Below are 13,243 nucleotides of genomic sequence, written 5' to 3' on the forward strand. Positions count from 1 at the left end.
TCCCTCACAAAGTTTTAATCAGCAAATGAACATATAAACTGATTAGGAAATATTTTTTATTAATGAAATATTTAATTGTATTAAAATATTGAGGAAATTTCATAATCAGACACTTGGTAAGGTTCTAAGTATGCCTTGTCCTCATGGAAGTTAGTATATTTTGAAGAAAGAAAATAGGGTACTAATAATTGAAAATATATGTGTTTTCTCATTTAGGAATCAGTATAATAAGTCTGATTTCTATGTAGTCCATTAGGTAGTATCTATGTGTATAGTCACTATTTGTGTTTTTCATAAACATTATTTGCAAAGACTAAATCATTAAGTGTACAAAATTCTATCCCTCTATCTCTAGCTTTATTTCTGTCACCAAGTACATATTTTCTGACTCCTGGTCCTTCTTTCTTGTTCCCAACCTTAGCATTACAGCCACCCATTATTATTAATGTATCTTGGTTGCATGTTCGAGTATTTTCTGAGTACAAAAGTGGATATAAAGCTTCTCTGTCCTCCTCTTTGGCCTTTGTTGCTGGTAGTTATATTTGAACAATAGTGATATAAACAGGTAGGTTTTTTTGTATGTATGTTATCCTGTCATTCTCAATACTGTATTTTAGAATAGATCTAGAAATAGTCTTTTTTTTTCTTCCAATTTTCATCTTTCTTGTTTTAATTCTACAGCATAACATGTCAGGGGGAAACATTTGATTTTTTTTAAAACATCTGCCAGCAGCAAGGACCGAAAAGTCACAAAGCGAGGGCTCCAGGGCTTGGGAGAGAAAGTGGCCCTTGGAGGACCAGGCACATGAGGTGGGTGTGGGGGGCATGGAGGGTGGGATTATTAGACACTGACACACACACACACACACACACACATTTCCTCTCTTCAGGGAAGGATTTTCCAGATGCATTTGCCAGCACTTTGAAAGAAGTATTTTTCATGCTAAATGGAACCTATTGAAGAGAAGTAAATTAATGGCTTAGAGGAGCCATGTGCCCTGGCTGGGGACTCGGCGAAGGCAGCTCTTCAATGAGTGAATTCATGGTATTCATCAGAATAGCTTCCAGCTCCACCAGCTGAAGAGAAACCGATCAAAATCAGGGAGGCTGTTGGAGGGAGGAATTCAAAGAGACTTAGCAAAGGGCCTGGTTTCAGTGGCAGCCCTGGGTCAGTCCTGCAGGAAGCGAGGACATTGCTTGGTTACCCAGAGCTGATGAGGAGAAGGGTGGGCGCTTGCTCCAACATCACTTCTTGGGGCCAGGCTTAGCTTGGAAAGATCAGGGTTATTTTCCTTACTGCTGTTAATATAGCCCCCAGGCAGCTCCCCTCTGGAACAGTGCATATGGGGAGACCTCACAAGGTGGGCTGAAGGCCTTTCTAGACCCAACCTAAGACACAAGCAAGCTCTAAAGGCACACAAGGTGGACTGGAGACAGGGATAATGAAGGGTAATAAATAAGTCAGGGGCTGAATGGGGGCGTCGTGGAGTGATGGTACAGAAGGGATCCCCAGGAGAGAAAAGACACTGGGTGGGGGAAGTCGATTCAGCACCCCTAACACTGATTGTTTGAGTCAGAGGTCACCACCAACATAACAGCTGACCAAAGGGACAAGGACTGAGGAAGAGGGAGCTGCGAAGGCCGGGAAGGTCTGGCTCCAGCTCTCTCACAAAGTCTTCCACAGGAAAGTCGGCTCTGGGCACCTGACACGCCTCCGCTCAGGGCAGGCTCAGGCGGCTCCTGAAGGCCACATCAGCAGCGAGGACTCGCCCAGGTGTGTCTTTTGCCCACACCCTTGCGGTCAGGCCGGGGAGGGGTGCCCCCCTGTGGGCTGGCCGAGCTGGCTCCTGGCTCGCTGGTCAGGCTGCTCTGGCTCCCCGAGAGGGGGCTGAGTGGGGAGGCCAGCTCCATCCTGGGGGACCCTGTGTTGCCGCCTGATTCCCCCCAGGACTTGTCGCCTTTTGAATCACTGGGACCAGTGGGTTGAAGTCTGTCATCCAGGCTCGAGGAGCTGAGATCTGAGTCACTGTCTGTGTCACTGGAAATCACTCTCCCTCGGGCCCAGGTGTAGATGTGGGTGGTCTCAGTGCTCCTGGGCTCTGGCTCAGCTGGTTCCACCGGCATAGGCCGGAGGTGGGGGTCATCAGCCCGGCCGGGGGTCTTCAGAGGCAGGAGCCCTTTGTAGAACCAGGCCCCTGACCTCTTCCAGACCTCTCTCTGTTCACTGCAGATCTTGCACAGCCACAGGGGCCGCTTCTGGCCGGGGGAGGCCTCGATCCCACACTTGGTGCAGACTTTCTTCCTACAGTCTCTGCAGAACACTGATGAGCTGCCCAGGAGGCCCAGCACCTCCCCGCAGAGCAGACACTGGGAGAGGCCATTCCCCATCACGTTGCGCCTCATGGTCTCCAGCCTTTCCACCAGCTTCCCAATTCTCTGCTGCTCCATGATGTCGAGCCTCTCGGCCCTCTGGATGACCTGCAGGATGGTCTCCACCTCCGTTGGGTTGAGGCACTGGCTCCTCCTTTGCTTCTCAGTCTGGTAAGTGTGTACGGACCAGCCTGTCTGCAGCTTTGCTCGTAAGGCGAGCTGGCGGTCGTTGGGGCAAACCCACTGGTCATTCCCGCTGCTGAAGATGGTGTCGGCCATGCCACCGGCTGCCCAGCTGAGGACCAAGGGTCACATCTGGGGGTTCGGCCCAGGCCGCCCGCGCTCCCCAGCTTAAAAAAAGGAAAGAAAGGGTCTTTTTGACTATGCAAGTAGCCTCATTTTTTTTCACTTTCCATTTCTGGTGTAGTAGATCATATGATAGTCCGATTCACAATGATCTATCTCAGCTTGCCAACACCTAGTATGTCAATATGTCATTATTTATGCATTCCAATATCTTCTTTAACAATGTTCAATTTTCCTGCATTCCCACTTCTCACATTCCATTCTCCAATCACTAGTGTCTATTTGGAACTGTCATAACCAACTCTGGCTAACGTTCAGACCAATAAGAATCCCAGAACACTTGATTGTGCTCATGTATAACCTATACTTATACTAGGAAGTAATTGTAAAAACAGAGCAAGGAAACACTGCATTGCTCAAAAGCAAGAAAGGACTGCATCTAAGATGTGTCCTTTCTGCATACCTTTTCAATTTATATGACAAACAAGTCATTCAGGGGGCTGGAATTTATGAGGAGGAATACGACATGAGGATTGGAGGAAGACTTATCAACCACTTGTTTTACATAAATGATACAACCTTGCTTGCCAAAACTGAGGACCTGAAGCATTTGCAGCAGGAGATCAAAGACTGTAATCTTGAATATGGATTGAATCTCAATATCAAGAAAACAAAGATTCTCACCACTGGACTAATTGGCAACATTATGATAGATATAGAAGAGATTGTAAACAATTTCATCTCGCTTGGATATAAAACTAACACTCAAGGTACTAGTAAGTCAAGAATCATAAGATGAGTATATTGGAAAAGTTTGCCGTCAGAGACTTCTCTAGAGGGCAAAAGGGCAATAAGGTCACTCTAGAGTCTAAAGTATGCCTGATCCAGGTCATGGTCTTCTTAATTGTTTGCTATGTATCAAAGAGCTGGACAATGACTAAGGATGACAGAAGAATTAATGCCTTTGAGTTGTGATGTTGGAGAAGAACATAGAACATACCATGGACTGCCAAGAGAACAAACATACCTGTCCTAGAGAGGTGAAACCAGGTTGCTCCTTGGAGGCAAAGATTTTGAAACTTTGTCTCACATACTTTGGGCATGTTTCCAGTAGGGGCCAGTCCTTAGAGATGAACATCATGCTTGGAAGGAGGATGAGGAAGGAAGAGAGCAGGAGAGGAAGATCCTAGATGAGATAGATTGACACAGTGACTGGGGTAGTGGGAGTAGGTGTGTCAGAGACAGGGAGATTGGCTCAGCATAGTTCAAAGTCCATAGGGTCATTGTTCATAGGGTTACTATGAGTCATAGTCAACTCAATGATGCATAACAATAGCAACAGTTTAGGAATATAAGTAGTTTGAGAGTTATCACTCCTATCCATCCAACTATAACTGCAAAACTGAGCATATTGAAAATCAACACATGTTCTAATGTCCCTCAGAGAACTGAGGTCTCTGGGTAAACTACCACTCCAAAATTTGTCCATTCACAATTTCTTTATCCATGCTGGAGGAGTCCCAGTGGTGAAGTGCATTATGAGTTTTCATCCATAAAGTCTTACAATCTCAGAAATTTTATTGGGCAGGGTGTTCCCCATGATTTGGGTAGCATCTTGATAGCAACGGGTTTGGTCTAAATTCTCATATTCCAAGGGCTCTGGCAGAGGACAGAAATGCTAACTTCTGAGAGATATACCCAAAGTGTGTATTTTTGTACTAAGAGCCTACTCCCTCAAGGAAAAAAGACTGCCAGCACTCCCACCTTACCCCTTAAGCCCAATTGAATTAATGGGGGCAAAGGATATTTCAATAAATTATAGAGACATACTTTCTTCTTTAATTTTATTTTACTATTTGTGTGTGTGTACCATCAAATTGGATCTGACTAGTACAGGAGGAGTGTGTCCTACCTGCTCTGGCAGAGCATCCGGTGGATTCAAACCACTTACCTCTGGGATTGCAGTGCAGCTTTTTCATCTAGGCCACCAGAGCTCTCATGAGACATACTTTCTCAAGTTAGCGTGGCCACTCAATATGTATCCATGTGTGTTTGGATAATCATCATTATTTGTGGTTTTCTAAAATCCCAGCCAACACATGAGAATGATGTGGAAAGCACCAAGTATTTTCAGTAAATTGGTAAGTCAATTAATATGGAGTTAAAAATTCAAAACTCTCATTGCTGTTCAGTCAGACTAGATTTATAGTTGACCCTTTAGTGCCTCAAAGGCTGTAAACTTCATACTTGAGATCTTTCTCCAGGAGAGCAGCTGGATTTGAACCTCTTAGCTTTGGGTTAGCAGCACAACTCCTACCCACTAGGTCACATCTTTATTAATTAGGAAGGATGTAAAGTAATAAATGCTCAATGAAAAAAAAAAAATATACAGAAGACCCCTAATGTTGTCACATTTGGTAGTGCTGCCCAATCAAGTTTCAGTTTGATTACCAGTGCTGACTGCTATGTCATTCTCTAACATTACCCCCTTTTGGGTTCAAGCCACTGACTATTCACTTTGCAGCCAACACTTTACATCACAAAGATACTTCAGGTGAGAAATGTTGCTTAAAATGATTATGCCAGATAGTAGTCACATAATGATTTTCATTAATTACATATGTGTTACAGGACAATTGCTAGACTCTTAAAATTACAGTGCACATTTTCTCTAAAATATAGTAGGAAATAGGAGTGAAAAAAATTGGTAAGATTTAAGATTTTGTTACTAAAGATATTAAGTAAGGTGAAACAATCAAGCGAGCCCTGGTGGTGTGGTCCATAGTGAGTGTTACTGCTAACCCGAAGTCTGTGCCACTCTCGAGGTTTAAATACACTCGCATCTCACCTGGAGATAATAATGAAAAGAGTAAACACCTGCTACCTTTAGTCTGTAGAAAGAAGCCACTAGGCAGCTCTGATAGCGTAACTTGTAGGGAGTTGTGCTGTTTACCCAAAGGTGGAGCATTTCTGGAAGTTTAAATCTGCCTGTGGCCTCCGTGAAAAAAGACGGGCAATCTCTTCCTCTGCAATTTACACTGGAGGATCAGCTATGAGTCAGTTCCGACTTTACTGCAGTGAGTAAATAATGAACATTTATTGCACATGATGCAATAGGTTGCAAATTTCTGTTACATTTAATTGACTTAATACCACCATTAACTCATATTTAATCTAATAAAATTTTATATAAATGCTAATATAATGAAAATATCATCTGATTATATCTTGGTATATTATTTTTAGGCTATTTTCAGATGAGATAAAATGCATATTAAAGAACAAGTAATTGTTCTAGAAATAAAAATTGAAAAGCTAATATATTGAATTTCCTGGTAAATTTATTGGTTATTTAATATCAGTCTACTTTTTTTGTTAGACATAGAAAACTGGTAAACAATTTTGCTCAGTTACAAGAGATTACAAAATGTTTAATTAAAACTAAGCATTGCAGTTAATAATTCTGTGACTAACTCAGGATGAAGCGGCTAATGTGATTTAATTTGTTGGCATTAAATTCCTAATTAAAGAGAAGAATACAGCCTTTTGGAATTTATGAAATGAATTTCCCTTGTTTGGTCCATATGGTACTTGGCTTAGGTAGAAATTTGCACAATATAATCAGGAGGAGGAGTGTTGCAAATTTTAACAAAGGCTTTTAAAATTTACTTAAAGGTTTGTTTGTCATAAAATGAAATATAAACATTTAGAATGTTTTCTTACTTAGGTTAGTTTATAATTAAGCAGAAACGGATTGTATTTTAAAGTATTATTTTAAACCAAGCAGCTGTGTGTGAACAGAGTAAAGAAGTAAGACATAGTTGAAAGTAAAAAAGGTGTGTGTCAGTTATATCCGTTTGCCATAGTTATTCAATCTGTATGCCGAGCAAATTATTTGAGAGGCTGGACTCTATAAATAACAATGTGACATAACTCAATAACCTTCCTTATGCAGATGACACAACCTTGCTTGTTTAAGGTGAAGAGTACTTGAGTACTTGCTGCAGAAGATCAAACATTGCAGCCTTCAACATGAGTTACATCTCAATATCACAGAAACAAAAATTTTCTCCACTAGACCAATAGGCAACACCCAGATATAGAAAAGATTGAAAACTTCAATCTTGAAAATATCATGAGGAAAGATTGAAACTGTTAACTAGGTCATCTTACTTGAATCCACAATCTATACACTTGGCATCAGCAGTCAGGAGATGGATTACACTGGGAAAGTCAGTCAGGGACCTCTGCAAATTATTGAGAAGCAACGATGTAAGTTTGAGGATTAAGGTGTGCTTAATTCAGGCCATGGTCTTTTCAATCACTTTCTATGTTGCTGAAAATTGGACAATGTATATGGATGAAAGAAGAAGATGATGCTTTTTAACTATGGTGTTGGAGTATAGCACTGAATATTCCATGGACTGCCAAAAACCCAAACAGATATGTCTTGAAAAGGTGCAACCAGAATGCTCATTGGAGGCAAGGATGGTGAAACTTCATCTCACATACATTGGGCATGTTGCTAGAAAAGGTCATTCTTGGAGAGGGACATCATGCTTCCAAAGGGGAGGAACAATGAAAAGAGAAAGACACAGGGGAGCTCTGGTGGCCTAGTGGCAAGGAGCTGCAACTACAATCCCAGAGGCGCATGGTTCGAATCCACCAGATGCTCTGCCGGAGAAGGAGGGACAATCTCCTCCTGTAGCAGTCAGATCTGATTTGACCGTACACTCACACAAAAATAATAAAATAAAAAAAAAGAGAAAGACACTCAATCAAATGGATTGATTTAGTGACTGTAGCAATGGCCTTGAGTTGAGTGTGAGGATGTCACAAGATAGGACAAGGTTCAGATTTACTGTTCATAGGATTGCTATGAGTCATACTCAACTTGATGGCACTTAAAAAAACAACAACGTTTCCATGAGTGTTGATCGTGGATTCAAGTAAAATGAAATCGTTGATAAGTTCTGTCTTTCTCTATCATGATGTTGACTCCTAGTCCACAGGTGAGGATTTTTGTTTTCTTGATATAAAGATGTTGAGATATAATTCATATTGTAGGCTACTGTCTCTACCATGATCTCTTCTGAATCCAACTTCCACTTATGGCAGTTCCCTGCTGTAATTTTAAAAGAATATTCAACAATATTTTACTTACATGTTACCTTCATAATATTTTTCTATAACTTCTACATTTTGTTGTATCACTGGTTTTTTTCCCCCCAAGAATGAGAATAACTATGAGTCTCTTCTAGTCAGTTGATAAGGTAGCTGTGTTCCAAATTTCTTGGCATAGATTAGTGAACATACTCAGGACTGCGTTTGTCATTTGAAACATGTGAATTGATATCCAATCAATTCCTAGTGCCTTATTTTTTGCTTATGTCTTCAGTGAAACTTGAATTTCTTCCTTCTATCTCCAAGTTTGCAGACTAGGCAGATTATAGTTCAGAACTTCATCACCAAAGACACTAGAAAACAAGAATTACAGTATGAAGCAATAGTAAAAAAAAAAAATCAAACCATAGATAGCATTGGATAAATCTGCTATTGGAGACTAAATCTAAACAACACAAAGATGCTTAAATTCAAATAACTTTTTTGTTACATGCTTTATCAGTTTGACTAATAACAATCCTATGTACAACAGAACAAAATGCTCCGTTTTCCCCCCTGTGTCTTGCAACTAATTAATCTCAACATCAAGAAAAAAAAACTCAACAACGAGCTTCAGGATAGATAGAAGATTGAGATTGTTAACAGCTTCAGTTTGCTTGACTCCACAATCAACACTTTTGGTACCAGCACCCAGGACATCAAAAGATGGACTGCATTGAGAAACTCTTCTGTTAAAGACCTCTTGAGAGTACTGACGAGTAATAGTGTTAGTCTAGAGACTAAGGTGCTGCTTATACAGGCTATAGTCTTCACAATTACTTGCTATGTATGTATCATGGACTACTGAGAGAACACACAGGTACATCCTGAAGAGGGAGAAAGGTGAACCAGGCTGCTCCTTGGAGGCAAGGGTCTATTTGACAGTTATCACCTGGTCTGGTTTTGACTGCTGATACTGAGCTTCACCAGTGATTTCTTTCATATACGTAGTCAATCTGATTCCTACGCAGTCCATCATGTTAGGTCCATGTGCAAAATAATTGCATAATGTGAATAGAGGATTTCAAAGGGCAGCTCAGAAAGACAAAGCAAAACTATTGTAACAGAATGGGAAAAGACCTAGAATTAGATAATGAAAAGGGAAGAATTTGCTTAGTGTTTCTCAAGCTTAAAGAATTGAAAATCAAATTCAAGCCTCAAGTGCAATACTGAGAGATACTATGGGCAAAATCTTCAATGATCCAGGAAACATCAAAAGAAGACAGAGGGAATACACAGAGTTACTGTACCAAAAAGAATTTGCTGACACTAAATATTTCAAGAAGTACCATATGATAAAGAGCCAATCATAATGAAGAAAGAAATTAAAGTTGCACTAAAGGCATTGGTGAAAAATAAGCCCCCAGGAATCGATTGGATATCAATGGAAATGTTTCAAATGACAGATGCAGCCGAACATGTTCATCAGTCTACACCAGGAAAGTTACAGGACAGCTGCCTGGCTGCCTGACTAGAAGAGATCAGTGTTTGTTCCCATTCCCAAGAAAAATGATCCAACGGGACGTGGAAATTATCACACAATAACATTATTATCATATGCAAGCAAAGTACATACTACTGAAGATCACTTAAAAACAGCCAGAAAAGTACAAGAGAACTACCAGATGTCAAAGCTGGATTTAGTAGAGGTTGTGGTACCAGAGATATCATACTGATGTCAGATATACTCTAGCTAAAAGAAGAGAATACCTAAAAGAGGATGTCTATTTGTGTTTTATCAACTATGCAAAGGCATTCGACTGTGTGGATCATACCAAATTATGGTTAAGAAAACAATGGGAATTTCAGAGCATTTGATTGTACTCTTTTGAAAACTTTACCTAGACTATGAGGCTGTTGTGTGAACAAAACAAGAGTACACTGCATATTTTAAAATTAGGAAAGTTGTGTGTTAGGGTTGTATTCTTTTTTCATACTTAATTATATGCTGTGAAAATTATTCATGAAGCTGAACTCGAAGAAGAAGAATGTGGTATCAGGAGTGCAGGAAGATTTAATAATCTGTGTTATGCAGATGAAACAATCTTGCTTGCTGAAATTGAAGAGGACTTGAAACACTTGCTGTAGTTAAATGAAACACTACAGGCTTCAATGAGGATTGCATCTCAGTGTCAAGAAAATAAAGATCCTCACCACTGGACTGATAGGCAACATCAGGATAGATGGAGAAAGTATTGAGACTGTCAAAGACTACATTTTATTTGGATTCACAATCAGTACACTTGGTCCCAGCAGTCAGGAATCAGGAGACATATTGCACTGGGAAAATCTGCAGTTAGAGACCTCTTCAAATTATTGGTGAGTAAAAGTGGAATTTTGAGCACTACAGTATACCTGATTCAGGCCATGGTCTTTTCAGTCACTTGCTATAAGTGAATATAGTAAACTGGACAATCTGTAAGTTTGTAAGCTTGACAATCACTAAGGTTGATCGAAAAATGATTGATGCCTTTCAACTGTGGTGTTGGAGAAGCGTACTGAATATCTCATGGACTGACAAAAGAACAAATAGATATATCTTGGAGAAGAAGCAGCCAGAGTGCTTCTGGAGGTTAGGATGATGAAGCTTTGTCTCACATTATTTGGAGATGCTATACTTCCTTGGAGAAGGAATAGCAAGGCCATTTCTTGGAGAAGGACATAATGCTTAGGAAAGAGGAAGGGTAGAGAAAGACAGGAAGACCCTTACCCTCAAACAGTGACTGTGGCCTGGGGCTTGAGCATTTCAGAGATTGTGAGGAGGTTGTTCATAGGGTCGCTATGCTATGAGTCGTACTTGACTCAATGGCACCAAACAATAACAATAGTGTGGATTGACACAGTTACTACTAGAATGAGCATCATAGATATTATGAAGATGACAAAGGATAGGGTAAAGTTCAGATTTGCTCTTCATAGGGTTGCTGTGAGTCATAGTTGACTTGATGGCACCTAAGAACAGCAGCAACATTAACTAAGGAAATACATGGGAGTGTGCGCATGTGCTTATGCACACACATAAAACCACACACAAACTCGTTTTTATATATGTTGTTGTTGTGTGTCATGAAGTCACTTGTGATTCATAGTGGCCCTATGTACAACAGCTCTAAACCTGGCTCTATTCTGAGCCAGTCTCACTGTCTCTGACACACCTACCCCCATTGTCCTAGTGTCAATCCATTTCATCTGACTTTGTCTTCTTCTGTGCTGTCCCTCCACCCTTCCAAGAATGATGTCCTTCTCCAAGGATTGGTTCCTTCTGCCCAAATGACCAAAATATGTGGACAGAGCTTGAAGGCTGCATAGTGGAGTGGACTTGGGGGAAGGGATTTATAACAATGAAAGAATTTTTCTTTTCCTTTTCAAAGAGAAAAGCGAATTGGAAGGGAGGTGTGGGCAGAGAGAAAAGTGCACCAATGAATAAATGGAAACCTTAAGTATCTGTAAACTTTCATTAAAATTAATTTTTAAAAAAAAATCCGTGCCTCTAAGGAGCAGCTTGGTTTCTTGCCTCTCCAGGAAAGGCCTGTTTGTTCTCTGACAGTCCATGATAGGTTTAATACTCTTCTCCAGCACCACTGCTCAAAAGCATTGATTCTTCTTCTTTCATCTTTAATCATTGTCCCGCTCTCTGATGCACAGCAAGTAATAGTGAAGACCATGGCCTAGATCAGGCTCTGTCTCTAGACTGACATCGTTGTCTATGTAAACTAGCTTTACATGTTTTGATATCATTTGTGTTCAAAAATAGTGTAGTTCTAAATCTGATACAAGGGTTGTTGTTGTGTACCATTCAGGTGGAACTGACCCATAGATAACTCTCCAGTGGGTTTTCAGAGGCAGTAAATTGCAAGTAATGAGAGTACTCATCTTTCTCTTGTGGAACAGCTGGTGAATTTGAAGTGCCTACCTTGACATTGACTACACGATTCCTTACCACTGAGTCACCAGAAGTCCCTTGCTATGAGTGTGGTGTTAGAGTTGATAAACTCTAAAATGTTAAATTCTTTGCTGCAGTCATTGGAATTATGGATGAACCAGGTGTTTTTGTTTGTTTTTATCTAAGCAGTAGAAGCTTGGAAACTATTAGTTGCTAGTAAAGTCCTCGAATAGGTAATTTTAGTGTGTGTGCACATGCGCGCGTGTGCGTGTGATGAGAAACATCCTTATCCTTTTACCATAGAGGGAAGTTACTAGATTCAAGAAGTAGGTAGGAAAAAATACCAAAACAAAACAAGGTCAGCCTTTAAAACTGTGTTGTCTCATTCTCTGGCTTTTATTATTGTCTTGAAAAAAAAAAACCATGGAGACAATTTTACAGAAACTCACAAAGGGTAATTAAATAAATAATTAGATGAACTAGGTTATAATATTTGAATACTTACTGTTTTAGTTATATTAATTCTTATGAAAGCTCCAAGGCAGGAACATAACTTGGCAGTTACAGAACAGTTAGAGTCCCATGTAAGGAGAGTGCAGTGAGCAGCAGGAGTTATAGTGAAGAGACAGAGGAAATATAGAAAGTCATGGAGGTCATTGTGAGAACTTTGGCTCAGGTGATATGACTAAGAATTTTTAAGGTTCGTTCTGGTTTTTGAGGAGCAAAATGACAGCCGTGGAATGCATGAAAAATCATTAGAACTCTATTGTAATTATTTAACTAAGAAATTATGGCACTGCGGTCAATAGCAATACATGTGGCAAGAAGGGATTTGAGTCTCATATCTGTGATACAGTGAGGACACAATAACTATGACAGATGATCTGCCAATGATCTATGTAGACTGATTACCCAGAGAGAGAAAGAGACAAATTACTATACTTAGACAAACTGATCTCATTCAGTATCCTGGGAGATCCTGTCTGCTTCTAGCTTATTCGATAGGAACAGGGCAGAGTTGAAATATTTCAGGGTCCCTGCACCCTAAAGGGCAGAATATATAATGTATTTCCTCAAAGGTTCCATGCTATATGACTTCCTGTTGCCACTCTAGGCAACAGAATTGCAAGTACATATGATGCATCTAAATAAAGACTATTTATTAATAAATGTGGACAAAGAGAAATGAATGACCAGTAGGGTGTAACTCTTCATAAACACCTGTTTACTTAGTCCTAAGAAATTACTCTTATTAGAAGGTCTTGATGTGTATTGCTTAATTCATATGATATATTTCAACAAAGTTTAAATACTTTTATAAGGTTCATGTGCACTTTTGATTCTGTTAAAAAGTGTTGGAGAAAAATTGCTTAATGAAACTTTGCTTTGAATCATGTAGAACTACAGTGTACCATGTATTATGTGTGAGAATTATATAGTCAACCTCATTAAGTGGTGCATAGGAAGAGAATAAAAGTGCTAATTGTGTTTATAATGATAAGTAATAATAAATAAAATGTG

At 40.0% G+C, this 13,243-nt stretch overlaps 1 pseudogene; it reads right to left on the bottom strand.

Moving 5' to 3' along the window:
* Positions 1-1,718: 1,718 nt before the first annotated feature.
* On the bottom strand, positions 1,719-2,649 carry LOC102845194 (annotated as a pseudogene).
* Positions 2,650-13,243: the final 10,594 nt, after the last annotated feature.

The sequence above is a fragment of the Elephantulus edwardii genome, unplaced genomic scaffold (genome assembly GCF_000299155.1).
Source record: "Elephantulus edwardii isolate Elephantulus edwardi_28Jun2011 unplaced genomic scaffold, EleEdw1.0 scaffold00001, whole genome shotgun sequence".
Taxonomy (NCBI): Eukaryota; Metazoa; Chordata; class Mammalia; order Macroscelidea; family Macroscelididae; genus Elephantulus; species Elephantulus edwardii.